This window comes from Schistocerca gregaria, chromosome 2 (assembly GCF_023897955.1).
Source record: "Schistocerca gregaria isolate iqSchGreg1 chromosome 2, iqSchGreg1.2, whole genome shotgun sequence".
In the NCBI taxonomy this organism is placed as follows: domain Eukaryota; kingdom Metazoa; phylum Arthropoda; class Insecta; order Orthoptera; family Acrididae; genus Schistocerca; species Schistocerca gregaria.
The window spans coordinates 889965316-889983047 of record NC_064921.1 but is presented as its reverse complement, the minus strand read 5'-3'; the positions used below and the strand labels follow the sequence as shown (position 1 = coordinate 889983047).

General features: G+C 45.3%; 1 non-coding gene across 1 annotated transcript; it reads left to right on the top strand.

The window, feature by feature from the left end:
* Nucleotides 1–7543: 7543 nt before the first annotated feature.
* Nucleotides 7544–7618, top strand: Trnat-ugu (transfer RNA threonine (anticodon UGU)). Its single transcript has one exon. It is a non-coding gene; the product is annotated as a tRNA-Thr (tRNA).
* Nucleotides 7619–17732: the final 10114 nt, after the last annotated feature.

Genomic DNA, 17732 nt, shown 5'->3' with positions numbered 1-17732 from the left:
CTTCACTACAAGATAAACCACTACTGACAGACACAAACACTCCACCACCAATTCTGCCTAATCTATCTTTCCTGAACACCGTCTGAGACTTCGTAAAAATTTCTGCAGAACTTATTTCACGCTTTAGCCAGCTTTCTGTACCTATAACGATATCAGCTTCTGTGCTTTCTATTAGCGCTTGAAGCTCAGGGACTTTTCCAGCGCAACTAAAACAATTTACAACTATAATTCCGACTGTTCCTTGATCCAAGCACGTCCTGTAATTGCCAAGCACCCTTTGACATTGCAGCCCATCCCGCCCTTTCCCGAGGCCTTCTAACCTAAAAAACCGCCCAGTCCACGCCACACAGCCTTCGCTACCCGTGTAGCCGCCAGCTGAGTGTAGTGAACTCCTGACCTATTCAGCGGAACCCGAAACGCCACCACCCTATGGCGCACGTGTACAGATGACGGTAGCTTTTCCCAGACGGGGTATGAAAGTGCTGTTGACTGGAAGAGCAGCCATTTGTACTCAGGTGATTCACATGAAAAGCTTTCCTATGCGATTCTGGCCACACGACAGGAATTAACGGACTTTGAACGCAGACTAGTAGTTGGAGCTAGATGCATGCGACATTCCATTTCGGAAATCGTTAGAGAATTCAGCACTCCGAGATCCACAGACGGTGCCGAGAATGTCATATTTCAGGGATTACCTCTCACTGCGGATAACGCAGTGGCTGAGAGCAGCGCCATTTGTGTAGAGTTTTCAGTGGTAACAGAAAAGCAACACTGCTAGAAATAACCACAAAATCCATGTGGGACGTACGTCGATCTTACCCGTTAAGACAGTGAGGCGAAATTTGGCGTTAAGGGGCTGTGGCAGCGGATGACCGACATGAAAGCCTTGCTAAGAGCACGATACCGCCACTAGCCTGTCTCCTACACTCGTACCATATAGTTTGGACCCTAGAAGACTGCAAAATCATGGCCCGGTCAGATGGATCCCGATTTCCATTCAGATGGTTCAATTGGCTCTGAGCACTATGGCACTTAACATCTGAGATCATCAGTCACATAGAACTTAGAACTACTTAAACCTAACTAACCTAAGGACATCATACACATCCATGCCCGAGGCAGGATTCGAACCTGCGACCTTAGCAGTCGCGCGGTTCCAGACTGAAACGCCTAGAACCGCTCGGCCACCGCGGCCGGCCCGATTTCAGTTGGTAAGAGCTGATTACAGTGGTCGAGTGTGTAGCTCACCCCACAAAGCTATGGACCGAAGTTCTCAACAAGATGCTGTGCAAGTTAGTAGTGGTTCCTTAATGGTGTAGGCTGTATCTACAAGGCATGGGCTGAGTCCTTTGGTCCAACAGAACCGAATCATTGGCTGTAAATGGTTATATTCGGCTGTTTGGAGACCGTTTGCAGTCATCTACGGTCTTAATGTTCCTAAACAACGATGCCGCGTCATCGGGACACAGTTCTTCGTGACTGGTTTGAAGAATATTTTGGAGAATTCGAGCATATGATCTGTGCATCCAGATCACCCGATGTGAATCACATGGCCATTTTTGGGACGTAATCGAGAGGTTATGAAGGGCTATAGAGACAGCATGGCTCACTGTTTCTGCAGGTGACTTCCAGTGACTCGCTGAGTCCATGCTAAATCCAGTTGCTGCGTCACGCCGACCAAAAGAAGATCCGTTACGATATTACACTACTGCCCATTAAAATTGCTACGCCACGAAGATGACGTGCAACAGACGCGAAATTTAAGCGACAGGAAGACGATGCTGTGATATGCAAATGATTAGCTTTTCGCAGCATTCACACAAGGTTTCCGACGGTGGCGACACCTACAACGTGCTGACATGAGGAAAGTTTCCAACCGATATAGCAGAATATGGAATCGGTGAATTCAGGAGGGTAAAACGGAACGCCGTGCTGGATCCCAACGGCCTCGTGTCACTAGCAGTCGAGACGGCAGGCATCTTATCCTCATGGATGAACGGATCGTGTAGCCACGTCTCGATCCCTGAGTCAACAGATGGGGACGTTTGCAAGACAACAACTATCTGCACGAACAGTTCGACGACGCTTGCAGCAGCATGGACAATCAGGTCGGAGATCATGTCTGCAGTTACCCTTGACACTGCATCACAGATAGGAGCACCTGCTATGGTGTACTCAACGACGAACCTGGGTGCACGAATGGCAAAACGTCATTTCTTTCGGATTAATCCAGGCTCTGTTTTACAGCCTGTTTGGCGACATCGTGGTGAAGGCACATTGGAAGCATGTATTCGTCATCAACATACTGGCCTATCACCCGGCGTGATGGTATGGGGTGCCAATGTTTACACGTCTCGGTCACCTCGTGTTCTCATTGACGGCACTTTGACAGTGGACGTTACATTTCAGATGTGTTACGGCCCTTGGTTCTACCCTTCATTCGATCCCTGCGAAAACGTACATTTCAGCAGGAGAATGCACGACCGCATGTTAGTCCTGTACGGGGCTTTCTGGATACAGCAAATGTTCGCCTGTTGTCCTGGCAAGCACATTCTCGAGATCTCTCACCAACTGAAACCGTCTGGTGAATGGTGGCCGAATAACTGGCTCGTCACAATACGCCAGTCCCTACTCTTGATGAACTGTGGTATCGTGTTGCAGCTGCATGAGCAGCTGTACCTGTACGCGCCATCCACGATCTGTTTGACTCAATGCCCAGGCGTTTCAAGGACGTATCACCGTCAGTGGTGGTTGTTATGGGTACTGATTTCTCAGGATCTATGCACCCAAGTTGCGTGAAAATATAATCACATGTCAGTTCTAGTATAACATATTTGTCCAATGAACACCCGTTTATCATCTGCATTTCTTCTTGGTGTAGCAATTTTAATTGCCAGTAGTGTAGATGGTACCCCATGACTTTTGTCACCGTAGTGTAGTTCGTAGTGACTCATCACGTGAGAATTACTTCGCTCCTTACTTTTTGCACACCAGTATGATTAAGGGCAGCTTTTTCAGTTTTAAACTGTGACCTTCCTTTAGACGTAAGACAGTACTTCACGTTATTTACACGTCCGTGTCGAGAGTGTGCCGCAGTTAGCCCGCAGCTGCAGCTGCAGTTGTTATCCTGGCAGACAATGGACGAGGCCGGCGGCTGCCGGGAACTTGTGTTGCGGGCAGACGGCCAAAACAGATGCAGCGGCGAGCGCTCCTCACCCACTGCGCCCCACAGCGGCGGTCCAGGGAGCAGCGGCCGGTACCTCGGCAGGGCTGCGCACTGACTCACCACACAGACTTTGCAACGCCGAGGGCGCCGCTGTTGCTGCTAGCTGGGCCTCCACCCCTCATTCAGCGGTCGTCACCCCGAAATCCGGCACGGTTAAAGAGGATACCTCAGTGTCCGTACGTCGCATATTAAATCCAACAGGTCGAATTTCCGTGTATTGTAGCAGTTGTACAACAAAATTAACTAAATATTTTTTCAGCTTCAGTCATTTTTGTTTATCAGTAACAAGTGAACTGAGTCCGCAGCACGAGGTCTTGCGGTAGCGTTCTCGCTTCTTGCGTACGGGGTCCCGGGTTCGATTCCCGGCGGGATCAGTGATTTTTTTCTGACTCGAGATGACTGGGTATTGTTGTGTCGTCATCATCATCATCATTATCATTCATCCCTATTACGGTAGGAGGAAGGCAATGGCAAACCACCCCCGCTAGGACCTTTCCTAGTACAGCGGTGTGGTTGTTCCGCATCGTCCCCTACGCTCTTCGGAGTATGGGACCACATCACCATCACGGACACGAGGCATTTTGGTAGTGTGCTTTCATCCCCCGTTGCTTTACAGTTGCGATGAGATCTGTTCCTGGGTGTTCCCGTGACAGTACGACTGATTTATTTTAGACTGTATCATTATCTGAGTAGTACCTTCACATATTCTCAGGTGTATCATTATTCAAATCTTCGTTATCTGCTATACAGAGCACAATAACATCACTTAGGTGTTTACATTTCAAAGATTCTTAATGTCAAATTAATTTATAAATTTTTAAACACAGTCGCATGTCTCAGCAAAAGTCCTCAAAACTGAATAAATATAAGAGACAAAGTTGGCACGGAAGTCTATAGAACGTTAGTAAATTTAAGAGACCAACACATTACGAACAAGTTTCTGTGTTTTCGATTTTGAGGTTGACTGCTCATCAAGTGAGGATTACTGGTTCGATTTCTCATTCAAAAGCGTTAATGTTGCACAAATGTGTGTATAGTAGGACGTATTTACAGATGAATCTCATATCGAACTTGTAACAATGTGTGGTGGCGGCTGCGGAAGTGGGCACGCTATGGAGTGAGTGGAGGAAGCTAGTTAGAAGTTGTGTAATGTAAAGCTGGCACAGACAGTATTCCATGTAACTTGAGACAGGCAAACAGACTCACATCATCTGCCCACAGCGCAGTTTATGTAAGTTGGTTTGCCTAGCTTAAGGTGTGTGAAATATTTTCTGGGACAGTTTTATAGGTTTTATTAGCACCAAGTGTAGCCATCATCTCCAGTTGGTGGCTGTATCTTTCGTGACTTAATGGATTTTGTTCGCAGCCTTTTTAAGTTTTGTCAACCTTTGAGGAATCAGTCTTCTGACTGGTTTGATATAGCGAGCCACGAATTTCTCTTGCTCTCCAATCCTTTCGTTTAAGAGCAGCAATTGCGACATACTTACTCACCTATTTGCAATCTTTGTCTTCCTATGCAGTAACATGGAAGTTATTTCCTGATGTCTTACCAGTTGCACTATAATACTGTCCCTTCTTCTTGTCGCTGTATTCGATATCTCCCTTTCCTCGGCGATTCTGCCGAGAACCTTATTTCTTACCTCATCACTCCACCTAATTTTCAACATTCTTCTTTAGCTCAGACGCTTCAATTAACGTCTGTTCCGGTTTGCCTGCAGCCCATGTTTCCCTACCATATAGTGTTATACATCAAAAATAAATTTTCAGAAATTTCTTGCTCAAGTTAAGGCCTATGTTTGATGCCAGCCATACACACTACACCGCACAAAAAACTCGAGTTATTGGATAGTGCAGGTTACATGTGATTTTCTAGATTCTAATGGTACACTGGTACATTTAAACCCTTACAGATGACAAAGATTTTCGCATTACGGGACCACTTAGGTGCCCTCTGACATCAATTTCCGTTCCTGCCACCCACTTACCGCCCCCACCATTCACACAGAGATAGTTTGATGTCTGTCTTGTTTTTCAACCTTGCGTGTTCCAATAAATAGTGTCTTTGTCACTATTCATTGCTTGACTATTTCAGCATTTGTCAATTCAGTTACAACTTTCTCTTCTCAACTCTGACTCGAAATATCTTCGAGGTCAGCTTGTGCTAATACATCGGATATAATGACATCAGCACATCCAGTATTTGTCCGCAGCAGATGCTGATCAGATGCAACACACGGCTGTGTTAAGCGACGGTTACTAGCTCATACTGCAGTTAATATGTGTCATGATTCAACCATATCGCTCGATGCAACTGGTAGTCGAATCTGCTCCATGTCTTTTCCAACCCTGATAAATTTTTCTCTATATATCCGGGTGAACCATTATTACTTGATACTTCTGTAGTAAAACTCATAAACTATTGCATCAGCTTTTCGTTGTATGCAGTCAGGACAATCTTATACATTAGTACGCTACGATATTAACGTCATCTTCATAATAGCTTACTGATACGCTTTTGAAACGCCATATAGCAGGGATTCTGCATGACATAGATTCCGCAAGTCCTAAGTAGGGTTCCGGAGGTATTTGGCTCTGCGTGTCTACGCACAGGTCTCGCATATCCCGTAAATTACCGGCCTTGGTTTGTGGGAGAAAAGCTGGCGTCCGACAGCGTCCCATACGTTTTCCTGCCGACACAGATCGGGCGAATTTGGGGGCCAGGACATCAACATGAGTCCACTATCACGTTTTCTCAAAACCAGGTGGCACGATTCTGGGATTCTGATGCGGACAGTTATTCCCTTGGAAATGCTTGCCCTCGGAGAAGGCACCAAGTATAATGGGATGCAGGCAGTCCTCAACAATGTCAACATAGTCAACAGATATTGTGGTGCATACGATTACTACCGCAGGAGCCGTGGAAGACCAGGTGATTGCCCCTCATACCACAGTAGTACCCTCACCGTCCTGCGTCCCTGGCGTACTGCAGATTTCGAACAGTCATTGGCCTGACCACGGTATAGCGTGTAAGAACTTAATAATCTGAAATATACTACGCTATCCCTTTGTTCAGGAATGTCTTTCAGCTGCATTGATTGCCACAAGTTACTAGGTTACTATGTAAAGGAACAGATTTGTTCCCCATCACCCTGTCTAATTAGCATAGTAATACGTGAGACGGAAACATAGAATATGATACAGCTGCACAAATACATCGAATACTAGGTTTGTTTACTTAAATGTCTGCCATTAAGTTTGTTTCCCTATTTAAAACCCCAAATTTTCTTGCCAAAGCTCATATTAAAAGGGCTAGCATTAAAGCATAACTTTCTGATTTAGTAATATGCTATATTGATCCAGCATTCATTGCCTATGTTTGTTTGGGTAGTAGGAGAATTCGGAAGTGACGTGCTGCTGACTTATATTGTGGAACGTAGCCAAGCTAGATATAACGTGACAGCGGACCAAAAATCCTTGCCTCTTTGCCAATATCACTTGAAATAATCCGAGAATTTTGCGCAAACCGGAAAATTACAGGGGTGAGACTGACACAAAATAATTTGTGTTGAATATAAAACAGGTTTACTGAAATAAATATCTTATACACACTACTGTGCCCTTGATGAAGGCACCAAGCATAATATGATGCATACATTCCACAAGAATGTCCACAACAATGTTCACATAGTCAACAGCTGTTGTAGTGCATACGATTGCTATCTACTGTGTGTGTAAATTGAAGCACCAAGTAGGAAAACTAATTAGAATTAAAATTATTCCACAGTTTAGGGACATGACAGTAGACTAATGATTAGAATTACAGAAATGTATGTACTCTTTGGTCGTGTGAATTCAGTACGGCGTGAAACCGCTACGTGCTGCAGTCAGAACCTCTAGACATCGTGGTGTAACATAGAAAAGGGCCTGAATTCGTGACTGGGGAGCACACTGGTTTGTGATAATTAAATCAAGACCCTAAGCTGTCGACAGGCTTTGTTATACATCAATGGGGACAGTTTAAAATGTATGCCCCGACCGGGACTCGAACCCGGGATCTCCTGCTTACATGGCAGAAGCTCTATCCGAAAGAACAGATACCATATTCACATAGTTAAGACTAACCGGCCACTGATCTTCTTCTTCTGTGATGGATGCACACGGATTGCCCGAACTCCTACGGGACTCGGTAAGATTGTCTGCCTTGAGTAATGAGTATATTGGACAGGGGCACTACGAATGTAGTGTGTGGACATTGGGAGTGTGGGTCTCACGGGGAGCGCGCAAGGGATAAATCCCTGCAGTCGCACTATGCTCTGTGCCCTCGGTGGCTCAGATGGGTGGAGCGTCTGCCATGTAAGCAGGAGATCCCGGGTTCGAGTCCCGGTCGGGGCATACCTTTTCAGCCGTCCCCGTTGATGTATATCAACGCCTGTCGACAGCTTAGGGTCTTGATTTAATTATAATTTCATTCTAAGAGAGCTGCATGGTCACCGATGGTATCTGTTCTTACGGACATGTCCGAAAGAACAGATGCCATCTTCATACAGTGGTTTGTAGACGCGTCCCCAAAGCATCGACAGTGGCTGCAGAAGCACTTGGACGAAGAAGCTGCTGGCGAACCATATCCCAATGATCGATGTGTGACATATCAGGAGAATGGGCAGGCTAGAGTACAGTGGTACCAGTCGTTCTTCCAAAAATGCTTGCATATTCATCGACACAGGTGGCCAGGAATTGTCCTGCTGAAATATGGTATGTGGAGTAGGGAGAGTAGTGCGCCAGGTTCTAAAGCCTCTCTGATGTCGTTGTTCCCATTCGCAATGACCTCAGTACATAGGAGGCGATATCACGTGTCATACACCACCTTAAAGTTTGTCTGTAATGATGCTCAACAGTATAGTCTGCCCGACTGACTTCACCTTGGTAGCTTCTAACACATAAACACGGATATCTGTAGGACATGTTGAAAACATGCCCAAAAACATTATATTCTGTCACTCAACACGGTTTCTGGCCACCAGTCCAGCCATCAACAGACGGTATCGACCTGTCGACGCTGACATCTCCAAACTCTTTGTAGTGCTCCAATGTCGAGTCAAGCTGTTCTGCCACTTAGAGCATGCGGACAAGATGGCAGTCATCTTACGCTGTGGTTAAGTTCTGTGATCTGTATACGCTACGCTATGTACAAGGCATCAGCACAAACACGGAAAGGCCAAAAGTACAACACACTAAGAAGCCTAATACGGTGTATGAAAACCGTTGGTATTCAAAAATGCTTTCAGTTATTTCGGAATGAATAAATACAGATTGTGTATGGTTTTCAAGGGAACCTTATACCTTTCTTCCTGCAAAATAGTGGCAAGTTCACATAACGATGTTGGAGGCAATTAGCGATCACGCTTCGTTCTCTTCAAGTAGACCACAATAGCTGAAAAAAATAATGAGTCTAACTCCATCCTCTGGATTGTGGGACTTCGGCTGGTCGAATAATAAAATCCCAGCAGCCGTTATTTAGGTTTTATTTTTAGGATACTAGTTTCGACAACACATTATGTCATCTTCAGGCCTGCGTAAATTGAGTAACCCTCGTGTTACAAACCACTGCAGTACTGTTAACTGGCCTCGCGAAGATCATTACGGGCTCGTGTACTCCTTGGACGTCTGTCAGCTGATAGCTGTCCAAGGAGTGCACATGAATGCATTTGCGGTTACAATCCTCATCAATGAGCGTCTGTCACGATAACTCATCACATACTTTTGTCAACATTATGACTTAGCGAATAATGTTTTCTCACTTTCTCTGTAAGTGGTACGAACCATCGATACGATGCTGTTGAATCATAAAACGCTTCGGCTACCTGGTTACGAAAGCTCCCACTACACGAACACCAACCATTTTCCCAAGCTCCAGTATAATACACTTACAACTACATTCAAAACTATACTGACCACGATTGACACTTGGAATGTACAGAGGACAAGGAACAGGTGTCGTTCGTGAACAAATACAACAGCCCAACCTTGCAAGCTTAGCTAGTATCTGCGTTTATGTTCAGTCGTGCTTTCCCCTCGGTGTTTACATGTTTTTTATCCATCCCCTGCAGCACTGTATTTTATCCACGCATCATTGTCGCTTAGGAACGGTATGACAAACCACTTTCCCGCAGACAAATTTTTCTGCCCCGCTCAAAGTCTCTCAATTACTAACAACGACTAGACTCCTTGCAATTTTCCACTTCGTTTGAGGACTTTGCACCGGCTGAGTGTGGTGGAACACCGACTGTCCTGTCAACAAAAGAAAGCACTGCTGGGCCTATGTGCACGGCATTTCTCTGCAACATTAAGTACTTACCATGGCTCCACTGTTCTACTCATCCTTACGTTAAACCTGCGTTGTCGTTCGTTAATAGCGTCGTATGGATGCGCAACAATCCTGAGTTCCTGATTGCGTGTCGGTAAGACAGGATTTTAAACAAAGGGGTTAAGCAAAATATGTTTTGTCCATTCAGGGATTGTGTAATATACGATACGATAAACGGTCCTTTTCTTTGAGGTGGAACGTAGAGCTTTGTTGTCATAGTTTGCACGTTAAAGATCAGTCAGATAGAAATTACATTATTCAACTTCTTGAAAATAGCATTTAGCCTTTTGGATGTACAGTTAAAAAGCTGCAGACAAAAAATTATTTCAGTTTCAGAAAAACGGGATGATTTATTTAAGGGAAAGCGATTCACAAATAATTGTTGATCCACCGTTGGCCCTTATGCAAGCATTTACTCGGCTTGGTATTGATTGATAGATTTGTTGGATGTTCTCCTGAAGGATACCGTGCCTCTTCAACTGCACGCTACATCCTCAAAATTTCAATATGAGTGGAGGGCCCTGTCCATAATGACGCAACCCTTCTCAGTTGGGTACAGATCAGGTGACCTCGTTGGCCAAGGTAAGGTTTGACAAACATAAAGACAAGCAGTAAAAACTCTAGCCATTTGTGGTCGGACGTTGTATGCTGGAATGGAAGCTTAGGATGGCTTTCCATAAAGGGCACCAGGATGAGGCGTAGAATATCGTCGACCTACCACTGCAGTACAAGGATGCCGCGGATGACAACCAGGGGATCTTGCTATTAAATAAAATGCCACACCAGACTATTAATTCTGTTGCTAGGCAGTATGGCGGGCAACATTCTGGTTGGTATCCCACTGCTGCCCGGGTCGTCTCCACACTCGTCTTTCGCCTGGAATCTCATTGGCTGAAGTAGAATTGACCTCAGTGACCAGTCGCGCATCGAAGTGTGTCTCAATGACCAGCGGAGCCGTGTCTCGAGATGCCCCAGGCGGCTCTGGGATTCCTTCGTGGCCGCGCGGGATTAGCCGAGCGGTCCAAGGCCCCGCAGTCATGGACTGTGCGGCTGGTCCCGGCGGAGATTCGAGTCCTCCCTCAGGCATAGGTGTGTGTGTTAGTCCTTACGATAATTTAGGTTAAATAGTATGTAAGATTAGGGACTGATGACCTTTGCAGTTAGGTCCTTTAAGACTTCACACAAATTTACTTTTTTTTTTATTCCTTCCTGCCTGTCACCCGCCTTAGGCACAGAAACCAGGAGTGATTGTCTGGGATGGCATTTCATTTAATAGCAAGGCCAATTTGGTTGTCGTTCGCGACATCCTTATAGTATAGTGGTAGGTCGACGATTCTCAACGCCTCGCTTAGTTGCCCTTCATAGCAAGCCATTCTGGGCTTACATTTCAGCAAAAATATGTCGCCCCCTTTCCCCCCTTCTCACTACCCCGTGAACGGCGAGAGTTTCTACTGATTATCTTCGTGCTTGCCGAACGCCATCATGGTCGCCGGATCTCTCCCTACTTGAGGACATCTGGATCATTATGGACAGGGCCTCCCAACCACCTCGGAATTCTGACGATCTAAAGCGCCAAAGGCCACGAAACAATTTTGTCAGTCAATGTCAAACGGAATAACTGTTTGCATAAGGGCCAACGGTGGACCAACACGTTATTGACTGGCTCAATTTGTGAAGCTTTTTCTCTGGAATATATAATCCACTTTTTCTTTAACTACTATCAATTGTTCGTCTGTACACGTACATCACGTCTACCTCTCTCCGTCCTTGGTGAGGGCATCTTTTTTTGTCTTAAAGTTTATGATCTTACAAGGGAACCTCCCCATCGCACCCCGTCAGATTTAGTTATAAGTTGGCACAGTGGGTAGGCCTTGAAAAAATGAACACAGGTCAATTGAGAAAACGGGAAGAAGTTGCGTGGAACTGTGAAAAAAATAAGCAAAATATACGAACTGATTAGTCCATGCGCACGATAGGCAACATCAGGGATAACCTGAGCTCGGGAGCACCGTAGTCCCGCAGTTAGCGTAAGCAGCTACCCAACGAGAAGTCCTTGGTTCAAGTCTTCCCTCGAGTAGAAAGTTTATTTTCGCAAAGTTATGATCTGTCCGTTCGTTCATTGACGTCTCTGTTCACTGTAATACGTTTAGTGTCTGTGTTTTGCGACCGCACCGCAAAACCGTGCGATTAGTAGACGAAAGGACGTGCCTCTCCAATGGGAACCGAAAACATTTGATCGCAAGGTGATAGGCCAACCGATTCCTCCACAGGAAAACACGTCTGATATATTCTATACGGCACTGGTGACGGCATGTGCGTCACATGACAGGAATATGTTGTCGACCCACCTAACTTGTACACTTGGCGAATGGGTAAAAAGATTCTTCTACCTTGCCCGATTTAGGTTTTTTTGTGGATGTGATAATCAATCGCAAAAAAGTGACGAAAAAATAGGAGTTTGTCACATAAACTGCAGCGAATATATGCAACAGTTTCACAGTCGCACAGTTTTCCTTGTGACCTGTCAAAACATACGTTTTAACGTTTTCAAATTTTTCCGTGTGTAGACCGTCAAATCCTGCATATGTCCAAGCAAATCTGAACATGTCTTGGAATTTTGGAGAGAGAAGTTGATTATATAAAAAATTGATCTTTTCATTCGAGGGAAGACTTGAACCAAGGACCTCTCGTTCCGCAGCTGCTCACACTAACCACGGGACCATAGCGCTCATGAGCTTATACTATACTTGATGCTGCCTATCTTGTGCATGGACTACTCAATTTGTATATTTTGCTTATTTTTTTCATAGTTCCTCACAACTTCTTCCCGTTTTCTCGATTTATCTGTGTTCAGTTTTTCAAGGCCTATCCACTGTGCCAACTTGTAACTAAATCTGAGTGGGGTGCGATGGGGAGGTTCCCTTGTTAGTGTCATACATGAAGTGTTACTAGTTTGACTTGAGTATTTTTACAAATACGCAACATGGATACGAAGAAAAGACTACAGCAACGGCGCCTGAAGCTAACTTGATGGAGAGGGCAACGAGTAAATGTGGCACTGCGGCCGCTGATGTTTCGTGTGTGAGGCGCCCGAGCGCTGCCGGCGGCCAGCCGGGGCCGTCCAGGGGGAAAGGGGAATCCCCTCCGGCTGACAGCGCATAAATCTCGGCAATTGACAAGAGACGGCCTCTGGCGCTACTTCTGCCCGTGGCCGGCCTCGCTGCTTGTCCGTGGCGGCTGGTCGGTGACAGCGCCGGGATCTGCCAGCCGCGCCGCGGTTCGCCCTCGACATTAAAAGCGGCGAGTGGGTGCCGAGAGGCCCGGCAGGCCCCTTCAAAATCTCTCCTGTCGCATTTGAGAAGACAGCTCAAAGCTCATGAGCTGCAGCAGGGCCCGAAAACCGAAGAAACAGCACGACTAACGAAAGAAGCAGAGACTATTATTTCTATGACACGCCCATCGATGCTGAAGTAACTGGACAAACATTCACAAATTTTTTTGCTTTTGGTGTCTGTATCTTGACGCTATGTGTTACAGATCTGTATAAATCTTTTTCCGATATGCAGGGTGAGCCACAAGTCTAAATGGTGATAGTGACGACTAATTTCTTTTTTCAGATGAAATATATTCCATAGGCGTACTAAGTCTCAGTTACATCTATTATAATGAAAGCCGGAGTAATGAGCTGAAATTTGGACCAAGGGCGGAAATTCGAATCGCAGTGTTGGTACAAATTTTAATTTATTTCCTCCACCGCTATGTATTATTAAGCTGAAACTTAATATGTCTTTGGAACACATAATTTCATCTGATTAATATGTCATCTAGTCTGTGGTACAGGCAGGATTATCCCCAACTCTTGTAATAATACGGTGCTATTCCAGTGTTGGAGAGCCTCTGCAATGCTGATGCGAGTTAAGGTGGGTTGACGCGTGAATTGAAGTTTGTTTTGTGGAGGGAAACGTATTAGGGTACTCTGTGCAGTTGTGTTAGCCACACTGCTAGGATGGCTCAGTGGTTAGCATACAATAAGAAATACTGTAGCTTGCTCCGAATATTCTCTAACAGAATGCGTATAGGTTAGGGCCAGTGACTCGAGAGGGTAGATGGGTTGGCCATAAAGCACTAGTAGTGGTGCTGACGGGCTCCACTATTCCATGGCGCGTTCCCGACTCTAGCTCCCCCACACGTCACAAATGAAAGTGAATGAGTGGTTGTTGTTGTTGTGGTCTTCAGTCCACAGACTGGTTTGATGTAGCTCTATATGCTGCTCTATCCTGTGCAAGCCTCTTCATCCCCGAATAACTGCAGCAACCTACATCCTTCTCAATCTGCTTAATGTATTCATCTCTTGGTCTCCCTCTACGATTTTTGCACTTCACTTCTCCCTCCATCACTAAGTTGATGATCCCTTGAAGCCTCAGAAGTGTCCTATCAACCGATCCCATCTTCTAGCCAAGTCGTTCCACAAATTTCTCTTCTGTCTAGTTCTACTCGATACCTCCTCATTAGTTACGTGATCTACCCATCTAATCTTCAGCATTCGTCTGTAGCACCACATCTGGAAAGCTTCTATTCCTTTCTTGTCTAAGCTTTTTCAGTTCCATACATGGCCACACTCTATAGAAATACTTTCAGAAAAGACTTCCAAACACTTAAACCTATACTCTATGTTAGTAAATTTCTCTTCTTCGGAAACCCTTACCTTGCCATAGCCAGTCTACATTTTATATTCTCTCTACACCAACCATCATCAATTATTTGACTCCTCAAATAGCAAAACTCATTTATTATTCTAAGTGACTCATTTCCTAACCTATTACCCTCAGCATCGTATGATTTAATTCGTCAGAATCAGTGGCACGAAGGCTGGTGTCGGTTAAAAAGGAACGTGTTGAACTTCCTGATAATGCTATTAGGAGTCTCAAACTGACAAGAACGGCAAGGTTGTGAAGGATTTTGCGACGCTGCCTTTCGAGACTAATCTTCCGTCCACGTAATTTAATCTAGAGGAGACTAAGGTACATACATCACGGGCTTACTGAGCATTGATGAAGAGAAAGCTCAGGTTGCAGAAGAAAAGAATGTGGATGCTGAACAGCCACCAGTTGAGGGTGACAGTGACAGATGCCGCTTGATGGTATTAAATTTGTTTTTATGTGCTGCTGTTAAAAAGGAATATCTTTCCTCGTTCTATGAGTGCTGTAATTGATACAGTAATTATCTGTCATCTCTTGTGATATCATTATAAGCTAATCGTTTTTGTTATTTTTTGTGGAACCGGAAATAAACCTACAGTTTTCGAAAAAAAAAAAGTGAGCTGGAGATGCCGCCGGCCGGAGTGGCTGAGCGGTTCTAGGCGCTACAGTCTGGAACCGCGCGACCATTACGGTCGCAGGTTCGAATCCTGCCTCGGGCATGGATGTGTGTTGTCCTTAGTTACGTTTAAGTAGTTCTAAGTTCTAGGGGACTGATGACCTCAGAAGTTAAGTTCCATAAATCGGTTTTCCTCTTCTTTCTTGTTACAAACTTATCCATAATTAGAACCCATCGGGAAAGCACATAGCTAAAAACAATAAGCAGCGGCTCCTACTTTAAATTCAACTGGAAGTAACAACTGAACTGATTAAAGAAACAAAAACTGAACTCAAGTAACGCCAAGAATGCAAAATTGCTAGTCTCGGCTAAAGTGAGGATAGGCAATAGCTGATAGAGCTACCGATAAGTAGATGGTTTACGGCCTTGTTGACTGTCGATTGCGCATCCCTTTTTTTTTCGTATGATTGAACATCAAAATATTATGGGCGATCAACAAGTTTCCGTTCGAAGGCAAAATCGCCGTTGGCATTGGGGCTATCATCCCACCGACGCATTACGCTGAAATACCCGTTTGGCAAACAAAATGTCCTGCTGTCTGAAGAAATCCGTAACTGGCTCCTGCACATGCTCGCTAACCCCTCCAAGGCCTTTCTTAAGGGACCGAATGCGTGATAATCGCATGGGGAGAGATCTGGACTAAACAGCGAGTGCTCATGGGTTGGCGCAACGCAACTTCCACGTTATGATTAATTTGTTCTGGGACACTGTGGAATATTCCCGCTTCAGTTTCTATAGTTTCAAGAAGTTAGGATTGGTGGCGGGTTTACACGTAGTCTTCAAAATCGCGTTTGTTACAGCAGGGAGCTGTCATTGAGTTTCTTTTGGCGGAAAACTAGAGCATCGGAAGTATCCATAGGCGCTTGCAGAATGTCTCCGCAGGCCTGGCAGTGAACAAAAGCATGGTGAGACTTTGGGCGAGGCGATTGTCATCATAGTTGCGAGGTCGCGCGAACCTGTCCTATTTCCCGCGTTTCGGCCGGCAGTACACAGCCGCGTCTCCTTAGTGTTGGAAAGACCGTACACTCTCCTTTGAGGTGATAGACGGATCACAAACAAACACCTCGATGCTCATCCGGACGTCTCTGTTGGTAATGCTAACAAACTCACCCACCAGTTGGGCTATGCAATCGTGTGTGATCTGGAGTTCGCACCATCCGACTTCCATCTTTCTCGGCTAATAGAGGATGCACTCCGCGGGAAACAGTTTATGGAAGGTGGCGAGGTTACTGATACAGAAAGACGTCGATAGTAGAGCTGTATTACGCGGGTATGGCGGCCCTCCCAGTAAGGTGGTGAACGGAGATTGTGTTGAAAAATAGGGTTTCGTAGTCAAGTGGAAAATTATACGGTGTATTAGAATTCTGAAAAAAAGATATATCTGCTTTCAGAAAAAAATTGTTACATCACTTATAGAACAGTCCTTGTGTTTTCAAGCCTAATAAACAATAATTTATTCTTTACCTTGCCAATACAAACAATTTTATGTTGAAAAGAACATGCCCTCGTCGGCGGGTTCAATGAAGATGGAGTCCGCGCTCAGATCAAACAGCGGTGGCGTTGAGAATAGGCCGTGTTGTACTCAAAGGACTCAGACTCGTCTTAGTAGACTTAGCGGAACCACGGAAAACCGGAATCCAGAAGAATACGTGGGGAGTTGAAACTCATTCCTTCTGAATAAGAGTTCAGTGTTTTAACCACTACTACCACCCTTAGCCGCAGTACGTAATTCCAGCAATTTATTTCAAAGGCGGTGGCTTTACTGGTCCCTAAAGATCTCGTTGTGAATTTTGGCTCGAAATATCGAAGCCTGTGGCAACATTACGCCTGAATTTCCATACCAGGGTTGATAGAGACTCTCTCAGCAGACCTGCCATACAGGAAGGCCATTTAATAACAAATGCAACACATATTTTTCTCTGAAAGCAATTTGGTTTTATTCAAGATTTAAATACATCATATTATTCTCCACTCTGTTGATTAAAAAACCCTGTTTCTCAACATAATCTCCGTCTAATGTCACGATCTTACGCCACCTTACTAGAAGGTCTGATTTCCAATATGGTACTACTCTACTGGCCCACGTCGAATCCAAAGTTTTGCTGCATCAATAACCTCCCCATCCACATAACGCTTCCCTTCATTGGACCAAACAGATGCAAGTCGGAAGACGCGAGATACAGGCTGTAGGGTGGATGAGGGAGGAGGGTCGACTGAGATTTTCTGAGTTCCTGTCGGCACTGCAGACTTGTGTAAGGCCTTGCGTCGCCATGGAGAATGAGAAGTTCACTTGATTTCTGTGGCAAAGAACAGGTTGAAGTCGTTTTTCCGGTTCCTGCGGGTACCGCGATAGACTTCAGTGTTGTTTGTTGCACCATGAAGGAGGACATAAAACAGAATAACCCCTTCAGAGTCCCAGAATCGCACCCATGGCTTAATCGGCTGAGGGTACAGCTTTGAACCTTTTTTTTTCGGCGGACAGATGGTGCGGCCCCACTCTGTGACTTGACATTCCTTTTCCGGTTCGAGCTGATGAACCTATGTTTCATGACGATGCTCGACAAAAAATTTTCACGATCAGCCTTGTAACGTAACGCAATTTCTTCACTGCTCTCTATGATCGTCTGATAGGCGGCGAGGACCCCAGTGGCCACACAAGTGCCGGCCGCTGTGACCGAGCGGTTCTAGGTGCTTCAGTCTCTGAGTCAACAGACGTTTGCAAGACAACAACCATCTGCACGAACAGTTCACGACGTTTGCAGCAGG